A 16,396-nucleotide genomic window follows, 5' to 3' on the forward strand; every position below is an offset into this window, starting at 1 on the left:
CCTTTAAGGTCAGGTCCTGAACTTGAGCAGTCCCAAAGTTCTCTCTGGACACTTCTACCTCAGGGAGGTCGATCTCCTCGGTCAGAGTCTTGTCCTCTTCCCTGGCAAGGACACACAGGGGAAACTCATCCACGTTTGACTTCAACAGTGTTTCTTCCCAAGGGATCTGGCTTTTGTCCGAGCCACTCGATGCGGACCCCTTTTCCCACAAGTCCCAAAATGGCTGCAATCACTTTTGGACTAGATGTAGCAAGTCACACATCTGCGAGTGAAGGGGTTTATCACCAACATACACCCAGTGGTGGACTCATTGGGTTCTCACTGACATAGTTACTCCCAGGTGTGCCAGGATTTCAGTTTTTAGCTGGGCATACTCCTTGGCATCCTGTAGGGCCAAGTCATAGTATGCTTTTTGGGGTTCACCCGTCAAATCACCTCCACCTACTGCTCTGCCTGAAGCTTCTCCCAATCAGCCACCCTCTCGAAAACGGTAAGAAAGGCTTCCACATCATCCCCAGGAATCATCTTCTTCATGGTCTGTCTTACTGCCTTCCGGACATGGGAGTCATCAGCCGAATTTGTGGTTGGGGCGCTCGTCCTGCCCTGGATGGCGGCTGCCAGAAGCTGCATCTGCTGCCACTGCTCCTGCTGGTGCTGTTGGATTTGCTGTAGCAACAGCCTGTTGGTCTCCTGCTGGTGCTGCTGTGACTGGACCAGGTACTTAATTACGTCCTGCATGCTGCCAGATGTCCCTTGCTGGCTAGCTGCCTTCACCCAGTACATGTATCGTTCCCTGTAGCAGCTACACGTGTTCTTGGATTGATGCACGCATTTGACTCACCAACTGTGGTAAGTTGACTCACTCAGCTGCTCTCATAGGTAAACACAGGAAACTTGGGGGTCAAAGTCTATGGCTGGTTTATTGCTTTCATAAACCAGAACATAAACATAAACCATCCATAAACATTAACATGGCCTTTCCGGCAAAACAATAGATAAATGATAGCACAGTCCATAGCATATGGGATTCGCCCACTTATGTTGCCTTCCACTTCAGTTCCTACTGAAGTTTGACACAGTAGACTTCTCTCACCTTCAAACAGACCTCCCTCCCGCTCTATGGTCATTCACAAAACCAAGTCTTTATAAAATGGTGATTTAACCCCTAGCACATAACATACTGGAGCAAACTTCTAGGTTTAGTTCCCTGAAGCTAACAGCCGCAGTGAAACATATCTCTCCTCACATACATCACCAGTGATTCTGTCACAAGAGAAATCTGCTTCTTTCACCTCCTGGACTGATCTTTCTTTTTCAAAATTCTCAAGTCTCAGGTAAAATCTGTACTCTTTAAAGACAGATTTGTATATTATTCAGTTTAGAGATGGTGCCTGCTACTGATACGATTCTATGTAGACCAGAGTGGGAAGGGGATCTGTCTCTAGCTCTTTGCTCCCCTTTCCTCATTATGTATACATAGAAACTTATCAGTAGAAACTGTCATCTCCTATCTCAGTAATTGGAAAGTCAGTTTCACTGAATACAGATTTTGCCTGAGAAATGACAATTTTGAGAATGATCCTTTGTTGGGTGAAGAGAATGGGTCATCAGACTGTGCTGCTCGCGTGTCAGAATAATGTAGCAGAGGAATCCAAGTCGATGTAATGATGAAATAGACTTCATATCTACGCGTTTCGTGGTGATCACACCACTTCCTCAGGACAGTCTATACACATACACATACAGGGTCTGTTATTTATAGCGAAAGAATGCACATGTAGACGCCTCCCTTCAAAAAAGTCACCACACCCAGTGGGCGGGGAATCAGACTAAATGCATGTATACACCGTAAAGCACACACAAAACAATCATAAAGCATAATGGAATATATCACTTAAAAACATTACTCATACATTTTAAAATATAAATGCAGAATTTTTTTTTTTATATATATATTAAAAAATATATATAAAAAAGTAGTTGAATGAATAAATAAATTTTTTAAGCTAGGGGAGTGCTTGAACCTATGATGTTAACCCATTCATTCTTTGTCACCACTCTGCTGCTGCTGTTTTAAACCATTGAGCCATGGGTGAATTTGTTTTGATCTCTTTATTTAGTGATAGCTTCACAAGAATCTATAAGATCAAAAAAAAATAAAATAAATAATAATAATGGATAAAAGAAGCTCCAAAGCTCTTCCTCTCTAAGCTCTGCCTTTTGTCCAAACAGAACTTTTTCACTACATGTGGGGTAATGTTGTGCTCTTAATAAAGTGGGTCACAGATTGTGGGGGGTCCACTTTTTGGTGTTACCTCTTGAACAAGTGAGAAATTTGGGGCCAAAGCAAGATTTTTGTGAAAGAAATGAACTTTTTCAATATGACGACCTAATGTTATAAAATTCTGTGTCATACCTGTGGGTTCAAAATGCTCATGGAAAATATCCTTGAGGGGTGCAGTTTCCTAAATGGGGTCACTTGTGGGAGGTTTCCACCATTTAGGCACATCAGGGTCTCTCTAAACCCGACATGGCGTCTGCTCTCGATTCCAGCAAATTTTGTGTTCAAACAGTGAAATGGTGCTCCTTCCCTTCTGAGCACTGCCGTATGCCCAAACAGTGGTTCCCCTCCCCATATGGGGTATCGGCATGCTCAGGAGAAACTGCAAAACAAATTTTGTGGTCCTTTTTCTCTTGTTACCCTTGAAAAAATAAAAAAATTGGTGTCTGAAGTAAAATTTTTGTGATAAAAACTTAAATGTTAATTTTTTACTTCCACTTTGCTTCAGTTCCTGTGAAGCATGTGAAGGGTTAATAGACATCTTGAATGTGGTTTTGAGCACCTTGAAGGATGCAGTTTTTAGAATGGTGTCACTTTTGGGCATTTTCTGTCATATAGACCCATCAAAGTCACTTCAAATGTGATGTGTTCCCTAAAAAAATGGTTTTGAAATTTTTGTTGTAAAAATGAGAAATTACTAGTCAATTTTTAACCCTTATAACTTCCTAACAAAAAAATGTTGCAAAAATTGTGCTAATATAAAGTAGACATGTGGCAAATGTTAATTATTAACTATTTTGTGTGACATAACTCTCTGATTTAAGGGCATAAGAATTCAAAGTTTAAAAATTGCAATATTTTTGCCAAATTTCATTTTTTGGTTTTGGTTTTACAAATAAACACAAGTCATATTGAAGAAATTTTACCACTATCATGAAGTACAATATGTCATGAAAAACAATCTCAGAATCAGTGGGATCTGTTGAAGTGTTCCAGAGTTATTACCTCATAAAGTGACCCTGGTCAAAATTGTAAAATTTAGCTAAGGTCAAAATTGGCTGTCACTAAAGGGTTAAATGAATGAAATGCAACTTTTGCTGAAACGTTTCCCTGAAAAAATGCAAATCATACTGATTACCTGCTTTAAAACCTCTTTCCAGCAGATCAGATACCATTTTAAAAAATAAATGTGCTCATTCCAGGTCCTCATTTTTCCAAAAGTCACACCAAAACAGATTGACCTAATGACTAAAGTAATGAAGTTAAATAAATCAGGCAATGCTTTTTGACTTCTTGACATAATGTACAGGATGGGCCATTTATATGGATACACCTAAAGTAAATGGGAATGGTTGGTGATATCAACTTCCTCTCTGTGGCACATTAGTATATGGGAGGGGGAAAACTTTTCCAGATGGGTGGTGACCATTGCGGCCATTTTGAAGTTAGCCATTTTGGATCCAACTTTATTTTTTTCAATGGGAAGAGGGTCATGTGACATATCAAACTTATTGAGAATTTCATCAAGAAAAACAATGGTGTGCTTGGTTTTAACATAACTTTCTTTCATGAGTTTTTTACAAGTTTATGACCACTTGTAAAATGTGTTCAAAGTGCTGCCCATTGTGTTGGATTGTCAATGCAACCCTCTTCTCCCTCTCTTGACACACTGATAGCAACACCGCTGAAGAAATGCTAGCACAGGCTACCAGTATCCGTTGTTTCAGATGCTGCACATCTCATATGTTCACAGCATAGAAAATTGCCTTCAGATGACCCCAAAGATAAAAGTCTAAGGGGGGTCAGATCGGGAGACCTTGGTGGCCATTCAACCGGCCCATGACGACCAATCCACTTTCCAGGAAACTGTTCATGTAGGAATGCTTGGACCTGACACCCAGAATGTGTTGGTTCACCATCTTGTCGGAAAAAGTCAGGGAACATGCCATCTTCAGTGCATAAAGAGGGCAACACATCATCATGTAGCAATTTCAGATATCCAGTGGCATTGAGGTTTCCATTGATGAAGAATGGCCCCACTATCTTTGTACCCCATATACCACACCATACCATCAAGATACGAGATGTGCCGTTGTCACCACCCATCTGAAAAAGTTTTCCCCCTCCCATATACTAATGTGCCACAAACAGGAAGTTGATATCACCAACCATTCCCATTTAATTTAGGTGTATCCATATAAATGGCCCACCCAGTACAATAAACGGTATTGTGCAATAGTGTTAGGCAGATGTGGAAAAATGCTGCTAAGTAAGAATGCTTTAAAAATGGAAGAGATTAAATTGAATTTATTTCAGGAAACCAATTGCAAAATGAGTAAACAAAAGAAAAATCTAAATTGGTGGAAATCACACTAAATATTTATTTTATTTAGATTTCTCTTCCATTTATTCACTTTACATTATGTTAATGGGTAGAAATTAATAATTAACACTTTGAAAACATTCTTACTTCGCACCATTTTTTTCCACAGATGTCTACAACTTTTTCACTGTAGGGTAGATCAAGCATTGAAATAGCTTTAACCCTTTAATGTTTCAAACAGTCTTGGCCTTTGTGATGCTCCAGTTTTGTTTCTATTCCATTTCTTTCCTTCCTATGTTCCAATAGCGTTAACCTTTTTTTTAAAGATAACAGTAGCGCGGTTGTCATACAACAGGATCGAAATGAGACCTCTTGGTGTTTAACATCACAGCCTGTATGAAAGTGGCCTCTAGTAGCCGCTCTCTATCAACCAGAGCACATCTGTCTCCATTAGAGATGAGCGTTGTTCTACTCGAACTGTTCGCCAATCTCAAATTCGAGCTGTTTTGGGCGGTGTTCGAGCCGGTCGGCGAACACGAACAATTTGAGAAAAATTCGGCTGTTCGAGGTTATGTTCGATAACTGTTCGTGCACCAAAATCATAACTGGATTTTTTCTCAGTAATGATGAAAATTAATGTTAATACGCAGTTTGAGTGTACAGCGGGGCGGGGGGAGGGGCAGGGGATTGATCTCTGCAGGAACAATGAAGATCTCCATTTTTTTTTCTCTTTCCCGCATTTGCAGTGGGGAGGTGCAATCTGTCAGCCTATCAGCAGCGCACACACGGAGCGAAGTGCTTTTTTTCACACAAGCAAGGGCATGTGTGATTGGCAGTGTATGTCACATGTCCTTGCCCTATAAGACCAAGCCATTTTCCCCGTCGCCACCATTTTCTCACTGCTGCAGCTGCGTGTTAGACGGCACCGCTGTTGCTGTGTGCGCTATACCTTGTTAATTTCAAGCCAATATTCGCACAAATATACAGATAGCTTGGGAGTAGGGAATAGTTGTGATTGCAGTCCTTTAAAGGACTAGGTTACAGCATTTCCTACGACTTTTATCAAGCAGGTCTGTGCTCTTAAATAGATAGATTGTGGGAGTAAAGACTAATTGTAATTGGAGTCCTTTTCAGGACTAGGTTACATCAGTTCCTATCAGTTTTTGCCAGGCAGGTCTGTGCCAGTGCTGTGCAAGTTTTTTTCACAGCATTTGGCTGAATCTAGCAAAGCTAATCCTTTTTGGCCTATTGCAGAGTGTGTTAGTCAGTGGAGTAGCCTATCTGTGTTGCAAGATATACCACCTGTGTATAGAATACCAATTTTTTTACTGCACCTAGTGAAGTAAAATCTTTTGGGCATAGCATCATTCTATTAGTCCATCTATACTGATCTCCATCAGGTTGCAAACTGAATATAATTTTTTTCTGCATCTAGCTCTGAAAAAATATTTGGGCTTCTAGCAGTGTGTGGGACTTGGTCTATTAGTCCATCTATACTGACCTCCATCAGGTTGCAAATTGAATAAAAAAAATTTCTGCATCTAGCTCTGAAAAAATATTTGGGCTTCTAGCGGTGTGTGGGACTTGGTCTATTAGTCCATCTATACTGACCTCCATCAGGTTGCAAATTAAAAATAATTTTTTTCTGCATCTAGCTCTGAAAAAATATTTGGGCTTCTAGCAGTGTGTGGGACTTGGTCTATTAGTCCATCTATACTGACCTCCATCAGGTTGCAAATTAAAAATAATTTTTTTCTGCATCTAGCTCTGAAAAAATATTTGGGCTTCTAGCAGTGTGTGGGACTTGGTCTATTAGTCCATCTATACTGACCTCCATCAGGTTGCAAATTGAATAAAAAAAATTTCTGCATCTAGCTCTGAAAAAATATTTGGGCTTCTAGCGGTGTGTGGGACTTGGTCTATTAGTCCATCTATACTGACCTCCATCAGGTTGCAAATTAAAAATAATTTTTTTCTGCATCTAGCTCTGAAAAAATATTTGGGCTTCTAGCAGTGTGTGGGACTTGGTCTATTAGTCCATCTATACTGACCTCCATCAGGTTGCAAATTAAAAATAATTTTTTTCTGCATCTAGCTCTGAAAAAATATTTGGGCTTCTAGCAGTGTGTGGGACTTGGTCTATTAGTCCATCTATACTGACCTCCATCAGGTTGCAAATTGAATAAAAAAATTTTCTGCATCTAGCTCTGAAAAAATATTTGGGCTTCTAGCGGTGTGTGGGACTTGGTCTATTAGTCCATCTATACTGACCTCCATCAGGTTGCAAATTAAAAATAATTTTTTTCTGCATCTAACCCAGCCAATAGTTTTGGCCTAATACCACATTTTGGCCACTCAGCTCTGCTCGGTTACCATCCATTGTTTTTTTGTGCAAACAACTCCAGAGTTGTGAATTAGTTAACCACCAAAATGAGTGGAAAAAGGCCTGCTGCTGGTGGAAAGGGGAATAGGCGTGTTGGGAAGGGGAAAAAAGGTTGTGTCCGTGGGGTAGGTGCAGAAGAAAGACCATCTTCCAGCCAAACTAAAATGTCTACTTATTTTAGCGGACAATGTGATAAGATCCCTTTCTTACGGCCACGCCAATCGCTACAAATTCCAGATGAGGCACAAAAACAGCAGGTGCTTCAACGGATATCAAGTGCTCCTTTAAGTGGGCTCTCCTCCACATCAACTTCAACATCACAAATACTCCAGTCCTCAAAGGTGTCACCCAAATCGCACTTGCTTCCTCACAGCTCCCAAATCTCCAGCTGCCCGTCTGAGTATGAGGTAGAACAGATGGTCGAGTCTGCAGAGCTGTTTACTCATACTATAGCCTGGGAATCAGAGGTCGACTCCAGCGCTTCTGTGAATCCAGACGAGGAAATGATCTGCACTGATGCCCAGAATCTTTATGAGTCGGATCCAGGACCAGACGCAGAAGGTTCTGACCATAATGTAGACCCTCATTCCCAAACTGTAACTCCTGTTGGTGGAGACAATGAGGAAGACGATGATAAGACTCAAATACCTGATTGGAGCGACAACTTTAGTTTTTTGTCAGGGCAGGAACAGGTTGGCTCTGAGGACGACGGGTGTGATAACGCACAGGGTGATGATGATGAGGTCGGAGATCCCACTTACTGTCAACCCACAGTCAGCCAAGAGATGAGGTCAGCAGAGGAGGTGGAGGAAGATGCTAGTGACGACGAGGTCAGGTTGCGCCTTCCTGGACAGAGACGTAGTACTGGAAGCATGTCAACAACTGCATCCTCAAACACAACTCTGCCTCTCACCACAAGTCGTGGTGGCTCTTCAGGTCGCATGGGTGCTAAGCCTTGCATAGCCTGGGCATTTTTTCAGATCGATAAAGATGACCCAACTCGTGTTATCTGTAACATTTGTCAGCAAAAGCTAAGTAGAGGCCAAAAAATACATAGTTTGAGTACTTCATGCATGAACCGGCACATGGACATGAAGCATAAGTTGCAGTGGGAAGCTCAGTGTGCTACAATGCGGCCTAGCCGGCCGGGCCAGCCACCGTCTGCCATATCTTGTGCATCCGCGGCCTCTTCATCCTCTGTGACTGGGGGGACAGCAGTCACACCTGTTTTGGGGCGCAGACCTGCCACCTCTTTACCCGCAACAGCCAGCGTGATTGGCAGGTCATCATTTTCTTTGGAGGTGGTAACATGAGCTGGTCTTGAGCGCTGTCCGACATTGATAGCACCACTATTGGATCAAGGCAACCTAACATGTCCGCCTGCATCTTCCTCACAGACCGGCAGTTTGCCGGGGACACCCTTATCAACCCCGTCTAAGCACAATAGCCAGCCCTCGGTCCCTCAGATGTGGACAAGTAAAAGACCATTTCCTCCTAGCCATGAGAAAGCTAAGAGGTTGAATTTCACCATCTGCAAGCTCTTGGCTACAGAAATGCTGCCTTTCCGCCTGGTGGACACAGAGGATTTTCGAGACCTTATGTCCGTCGCAGTGCCCCAGTACCAGATGCCCAGTCGGCACTACTTCTCAAAGAAAGGTGTGCCTGCGCTCCACCAGCATGTCGCACACAACATCACCACTTCTTTGAGAAACTCTGTGTGTGACAGGGTGCATTTCACCACAGACACTTGGACGAGTAGGCATGGACAGGGGCGTTACATGTCGCTGACTGGGCACTGGGTAACTATGGTGACAGCAGGACAAGGGGCTGCTGTCCAAGTCTTGCCGTCCCCACGAGTTGTGCGTCAATCCTCTTTATGTCAAAGTTCCTCCACTGCTTCTGCCTCCTCAACCTCCTCTCGGTCTTCCACCTGCACCCAAAGCCTGTCTGGTCATGCCACAAGCTTTCTAACTGCGCAGAAGGGATCCTGCACACCTCCTTACTATGCTGGCAGTAGGGCTCAACGTCATCAGGCGGTTTTTACATTGAAATGTCTGGGAAATGTGAATCACACAGCTGAGGAGTTGTGGTCAGCTCTGGAGAACCAATTTCATGAATGGTTGTCTCCACTGGACCTGAAACCAGGGAAGGCCGTGTGCGACAATGCTGCAAACCTGGGTGCGGCCCTTCGCCGGGGCAATGTCACACACGTGCCTTGTATGGCTCACGTGTTGAACCTGGTTGTCCAGCAATTTTTAGCCCACTATCCCAGACTAGATGGCCTTCTGCAGAGGGCACGGTCGCTGTGTGCTCACTTCCGCCGTTCGCATCCCGCAGCTCAGCGACTTACATCTCTACAGAAGTCGTTGGGCCTGCCACTTCACCGGCTAAAATGCGATGTGCCTACCCGGTGGAATTCAACTCTGCACATGTTGCAGCGACTGTGGCAGCATCGACAAGCCCTGGTGCAATACGTTCTGACGTATAGCCTGGGCCAACGAGATTCAAAGGTGGGGCAAATCACGCTGGAGGAGTGGTCTCAGATCAGGGACCTATGCACCCTTCTGCACAGTTTTGAAATGGCGACGAAGATGTTTAGTGCTGACGATGCCATTATCAGCATGACTATTCCGGTGATTTACATGCTGGAGCACATGTTAAACAGAATTCGGAGTCAGGTGGTTGCACAAGAGGAGGTGGAGGAAGTAGAGGAGGAGGAGTTGTATGCGGAAGGGCTAACATCTGCAAGGTCCAGACGGTCGGCAGCACCAAGGCGGCAGGCATGTGAAGGTGGGGGAGATGATTTTACCAGGGCGCATGGTAGCAGCCAAACTAGTGAGGAAGGTGCAGGAGCCCAGGAAGAAGTGGAGGACGAACTGATGGAAGACTCATCAGATGAGGAAGACCTTGATCACATTTCTGTTGTGCGAGGTTGGGGGGAGAGGACAGAGGAAGGAAGCATGATTGTTACCTCGCCACCAACACAACAGGGACTTGGTGCTCCTGGATGCGCAACACACATGAGTGCCTTCTTGCTACACTACCTGCAACATGACCCTCGAATTGTGAGAATTAGAAATAATCCTGACTACTGGGTTGCCACACTGTTAGATCCCCGGTACAAAAGTAAATTTGCAGAAATTATTCCTGCCATAGAAAGGGATGCACGCATGCAGGAGTATCAGCAGAGACTGTTGCAGAATCTTACATGTGCTTTTCCACAAAATACCAGTGGTGCACGTAGTGAATCTCACAGTTCCAACTTGCCAACCGTGGGACCGTCAAGTGTTCAGCACTCAAACCGTAACAGAACCACAGTATCTGCTGGTAACATCAATTTTGCGGAATCATTTCACCACTTTTTTAGCCCATCCTTTGCAAGGCCACAGGAGACAAGAAGTCTGACACATAGTCAATGCCTAGAGACGATGGTACAGGAGTATCTCCAAGTAAACATTGAAGCCACGACTGTGTCACTGGACCCTTGCTCTTTTTGGGCTTCCAATCTGGATAAATGGCCGGAGCTAGCCACTTACGCCTTGGAGATCTTGTCATGCCCCGCAGCCAGCGTTCTGTCTGAACGTGTGTTCAGCGCTGCTGGTGGTGTGCTGACAGATAAGCGCACGCGGCTCTCCACTGATAATGTAGACAGACTCACGTTCATAAAGATGAACAAATCATGGATCCGAAACGACTTTTCTACCCCTGTGTCATCCTGGGGAGAGTAAAAGCTTGATGATTGGTTAAAATCACCCTACCAACCGTTTTAAGCTTTCAAATTACTAATCATGTTTATCTGTATCTTGACTGGAAAAAAATTTGGGCTTTGTAGCAGTGTGCAGCACTGATCCTATTAGGCCATCTATAATGAGCTTCACCAAATTTAAAATTAAAAATAATTTTTAGCTGCATCTAGCCCGGAAAATAATTTTGGGGCTCCGAGATGCGCAAGACACATAAGTGCCTTCTTGCTGCACTACCTGCAGCATGACCCTCATATTGTCAGAATTCGAAGTAATCATGACTACTGGGTTGCCACACTCTTAGATCCCCCAAACTTTTCGATCAACCTTTTCATTTTAATAAAGACCAAAAAAATGGTCATTTTTGAAATTATAAGCATTAGCAGGTTGTTAGAAACTGAAATCAAACAGTTTTCAACTCAAAACTTTATTCTAGGTGATGTTACATTTGCACATAGGACCCCTTGTTCGAAAGGAGCTTCTGAACTCTCTCGTCCATTGAATTTGTCAGGTTTTGGATGGTTTCTGCTTCAATTGTTTTGCATGAGGACAGAATACCCTCCCAGAGCTGTTGCTTAGATGTGAACTGCCTCCCGCCATCATAGACACTCCTTTTAATGATGCTCCAAAGGTTCTGAATGGGGTAGAGGTCAGGGGAGCATGGGGGTCACACCATAAGTTTGTCCCCTTTTATGCCCATATCAGCCAGAGATGCAGATGTTTTATGTGCAGCATGAGATGGTGCATTATCATGCAGAAAAATGATCTTGCTGTGAAATACACGGTTCTTCTTCTTGAACCATGGCAGGAAGTGCTGTTTGAGAAAATCCACATACATTATGGAGTTCATCTTTAGCGCCTTCAGGGATCCTAAAGGGGCCTACAATCTCTCTCCCCATGATTCCAGCCCAAAACATTACTCCACCTCCTCCTTGTTGGCGCTGTAGCCGTGTTTGCGTGGGGTGTCCATCAACCAGCCATCCTCCACTCCATTCACCTGGACCATCGAGCGCTGCACGGCACTCATCCGTGAACAAAACAGTTTTGAAATCAGTCTTCATGTAATATTTGGCCCACTGGAGCCGTTTCTGCTTGTGTGAAGTGGATAGAGGAGGTCGACAGGATGGCGTATGCACAGCTGCAAACCTTTGAAGGACCCTGCATCTTGTTGTTCGGGGGACGTTGGAGGCACAAGCAGCTTCAAAAACTTGTCTGCTGCTATGACAAGGCTTTTTTGCCGCTGCTCTTTCAACCTGACGTAATTGCCTGTAGGAAAGAGTCCTCAATTTGCCCTTATCAGCACGCACACGTGTGTACTGTGAATCAGCTACATACTTCTTGATTGCCAAGACACTTCATCCTGATCATCGCACAATGTTGATTGTAGTCATGCCTTGACCTAAACACTCCACAATTTGTTGCTTCTCAGCAGCCGACACATCCTTTTTCTTTCCCATTTTGGCAGAAAATGTAGGCTGCTTAATAATGTGAGAGAGCCTTCTTAAGTAGTCTTGCCTTTCATTGGACACACCTGCCAAACTAATTAGCACAGGTGTCTGCAATTGCTTACAGTGATATAAAGAGCCCTGACACACATCACCATCAATGAGTTTAACTGACAAACAAACAAATTCTTCCCTTATCACTCCTAAACACTTTTTGCATAATAATTTGGAACGCGGTGTACATGTGCTTTTCCACAAAACACCAGTGGTTCACGTAGTGAATCTTACAGTTCTAACTTGCCAACCGTGGTCTGTATGGAATTGTTCAATAAAGGGCCCAAAATTAAGATAACATAGATGGGAGAGGTCTCTATGAATAGGAATTCCTAAGTATTTGATACCCTGTGAGGGCCAGGCAAAGGGAAAGTTGGACTGAATGGAATCCTATATGGATTTAGGGAGGGAGACATCGAGGGCCTCAGACTTCGCTGCATTGATTTTAAAATTTTACCATGTAACAAAGTGATCTATTTCAGCCATAACAGCAGGGATGGATATATGTGATTGAGTGATATATACTAGGACATCATCAGCAAATAGAGAGCACTTGTACTCGGTGCCTCCCACCTCAATCCACCTAATATTGGGGTTATGGCGAATTGATGAGAGCAGGTGCTCCGTCACTAGGATGTATAAGAGAGGGGACAGAGGACATCCCTGCCTTGTCCCATTGGTGATTGTGAAAGGTGATGAAAATGTTCTGATGCACCCCCTGGGCCTTGGGTCACCCGGAGCCGGACCCTTTTTGGTGGATGCTGGTGGTTGTAGTCTTCGTGGCGGCGATCCGGTTCCGTGGCTCAGGGCGGTCAAACCAGTGGCGGAACTATTTATGTGGTTTTGATGTTTAAATGTCCGACTACGCCACCCGTGGATTGCGGTCAGAGTGAACCGCCGCTACAGGGCAGACCGCTAAGGCTGGTGTTGTGGGTGCAGCAGAGCGTAGCATAACTCCCCACCGGAGGAGTATAGCCTCAGGGCAGTGTATGCGGAGGATGGGGGTGATGGTGCAGGGCAGCAGCAGTAACGACACGGAGTCAGTGATGCAGTTCAGGGCCTTTACTCACAGTTCTTATTATCCAGACCACGTCTGCAGGTAACGGCTGCCCACGTCGTACTGTGCTCACCAGGTGAGGGGCTCAGACAACTCCCAGATAACTTTGGAGCGCTTCACAGGACCCCCTTTGTGTGTCCTTTGTCTGGCCTTTCTTACCAACACTTCTGTCCGGCTGCCTCGGGCCTCCTCTTGGTAAACTTGGCGCCAGTTTCCCTGACCCTATGTGGTGCCTTCCTAGCGGGTGGAGCAAGGGGCTGCGCCACATAAAATGTCAGAGCCTCCGGTTTCTAGCTGAGGGTCGTTTCCTGCCTCCACTAGTTCGGGGACCGGTCTCCCCCTTTGGCCTGACCCCTCCACGCAGGTGGATTCGGGCGTGCGGTGGCGACTCGCCCGTCCGCACCCCTGGGATCCCTTCATTCCTCGTTCCTGGAGCCTTCTCCGCTCCTCTTCCTTCCTTCTCCCTCTTGCAGGCCTGGGCCTCTGTTACTAGGCCCGCCTCCGGAGCAGAGCACATGCAGAGCCCCTGCTCCCTGCCACTTCTGCTCAGACTTCTCTGCACTGAACTAAGATGGTGCCCACCTTTTATACTCCCTTCTCAATGCACCCAGGAACTGCTTCCTCCCTGCTCCTGCACTGCAGGGTTCCCCTTCCTCAGTGTTCCCTCCCTCCCACTCCAGCCAGGGACAGGGACTGTCGTGCCCATCTCAGGGGCATATTGGTCGCCCTGCCCCACGGCAATGTGGTGTAATGCATGCAGGTGTCGGGTCCTGATCCACACTCCATCCTTATCTGAGAGTGAGATATCACACCTCTGGGTGAGGTGCAATACGTCTGTAGCAACCGAGCCCTCGGTGCTACAGTTCCATTTATCTTCAGCCTAGGTGACGTATTGTGATACAGGGCCGTGATTTTGGCTATAAAAGGGTCCCCTAGACCCCTACCCCAAGCTTTTTAAGAGAATCATATATGGCGTGCCAGGAGACTCTATGGAATGCTTTCTCAGCATCCAACGAGAGTATCTACTTACAAATTTTTAACTGCATCTAGCCCAGGAAATACTTTGTGCCTAGTAGCAGTGTCTGCTAGTCAGCGGATTATCCCGGCTGTTAAGCAAGCTACACCACCTGTAGTTTGGACACTTAATTTTTTCAAAGGAAATGCTTCGGGACCACGGGATACTCAGTGAAGAGCATCAGGAGGCACCCCAAGGCATAGGGGCTGGGACTGGCACTAGGATGCCTTGCGGTGGACAGCCGAGCTCGATCCTTATAAAAGCTTTTTAACTGCAGCAGCTTTAGTGGACGCTACTGGAGCTGGAATTACGCGGCTGCTGGCATGAGACTTGCCCTCCAATAGATCCTTGTAAATGGATTTAAAGTGTATTCATTCAAATTAGAGGGACAATTTAAATTAAAAAGCTTAGAGCTGCCTCCACCACAGGGGGGCTCTCTCGACCCACCAGCGGACAGGCACCAGTATTGGGAGAGGGGGGCTTGCCGTCAAGGTTCACCGCGGCTCTGGCACAAACCCGGCGACACGGAGGTGGCACGGGCAGGAGCGGACTGGCCGTCTCGGCTTCTCACTTTTTGGATTTTAGAAGGGCATGACACCTCTTTTCTTTTCGCATGACTATATGTACTTGTCACTTTTCCATGTGTTAGTTGTGTCTTCTGAGCAGTTTGTCAGCTTTTGGACACCTTTGAAGGTGTTTTCTATGTGTTTCTATGTGTTTTTGTTTGCCTGCCTTTGGTTTTAACGGTGTTCGAAGGTGTTCGACGAACAGTTCGACGAACAGTTCGGCGAACACACGGGTGTTCGACGAACCGAACCGAACTCGAACACTACGGGGGTGGCTCAACACTAGTCTCCATGTGTACTGGTAGATTTTTCAGCAGTGGAGCCCTAATACTATTGCAGCAATGATTATATTTGTGCCCTATGCATAGGATAATACTAGCTGAGTTTCATGGAATATGGGAAATTCTTCCTTTTGGCTGTGTGCCCTCTATGCATTTTTTAAGAGTTTCCGCAGTGGCAATTCCGTTGCAGAAACGCTTAAAAAACGCTTGGTAGAAGGTCCGCCATGTTGCCCAATGATAATCCGCATGTGCTCTGCAGATTTTCCGCTGCAGATTGTTATTGCGGAAAAATCCGCAGCACTACCAATTATTTTGGGTAAACGCGGCGTTTTCGCCGCCATTGACTTGCATTGGAGCACATGGATTCCACATCACTGCATCTGCAGATGCGGAATCCATGCGTTTCAATGTGCGGATGGTACCCGAGTCTGGAGAAGAGGAGACTCTCCTCTGGACCCAGGTACCACAGTACCTGTAAAAAAAAGAATAAAATAAAAAAGAAAATTAAATATTATACTTACCTTCTGATGGCCCCCAGTCTCCATAGCGATGCATCCTGGCTTACTGGCAACTCGCGATGGTCTGAAAATGACCTGCCGTGACATCATTTAGTCATGTGACGGGTCACGCGACCGCTGACGTCGGCAGGTCCATTAGTGTACCGCGAGCTGCCGGCAAGCCGAGATGCATCGGATAAAGACTCCGGGGGTCATCTGAAGGAAAGTATAGATTTATTTTTTTTTTTTTTTATCATTCTTTACGGTCACACTATATAAATCTATGCCGTTTGCATGGATTTATACAGCGTGACCAAGTTGTCAAGCACTTTCCAAGTGATGCCAAAATCGCTTGGAAAGAGCTTGACAACCCGCATGCGGAAATACATGTGAAGAATGCTTCACATCCGCTTGTCCCTGGCAGGAAAAACGCATGTACAATCCGCATATGTTTTTTCTGCCAGGGGGATGCCGAAACGCTCAGGAAAAATCCGGAGCATTTATGCATCATGGGCACATAGCCTTTTAGGAACTTGACGTGGATTTGTAAACCTCTTGCAAGACTACTCATGCTAATTGTAGTTAATTGGTCGGTAAGCTTCACCTGCAATTAACTACAAGTTGATTTAAGACTAACCTTTGCACATATACTATATAATCGGCTTATCCCGTCTGTCTGTCCGTCCAAGAAATCCCGCGTCGCTGATTGGTCTGGCCGCGGCCAATCAGCGACGCGGGATTTCAGAACAAG

The sequence above is a fragment of the Phyllobates terribilis genome, unplaced genomic scaffold (genome assembly GCF_046119375.1).
Source record: "Phyllobates terribilis strain yellow unplaced genomic scaffold, ASM4611937v1 Scaffold_2__4_contigs__length_985480577, whole genome shotgun sequence".
Taxonomy (NCBI): Eukaryota; Metazoa; Chordata; class Amphibia; order Anura; family Dendrobatidae; genus Phyllobates; species Phyllobates terribilis.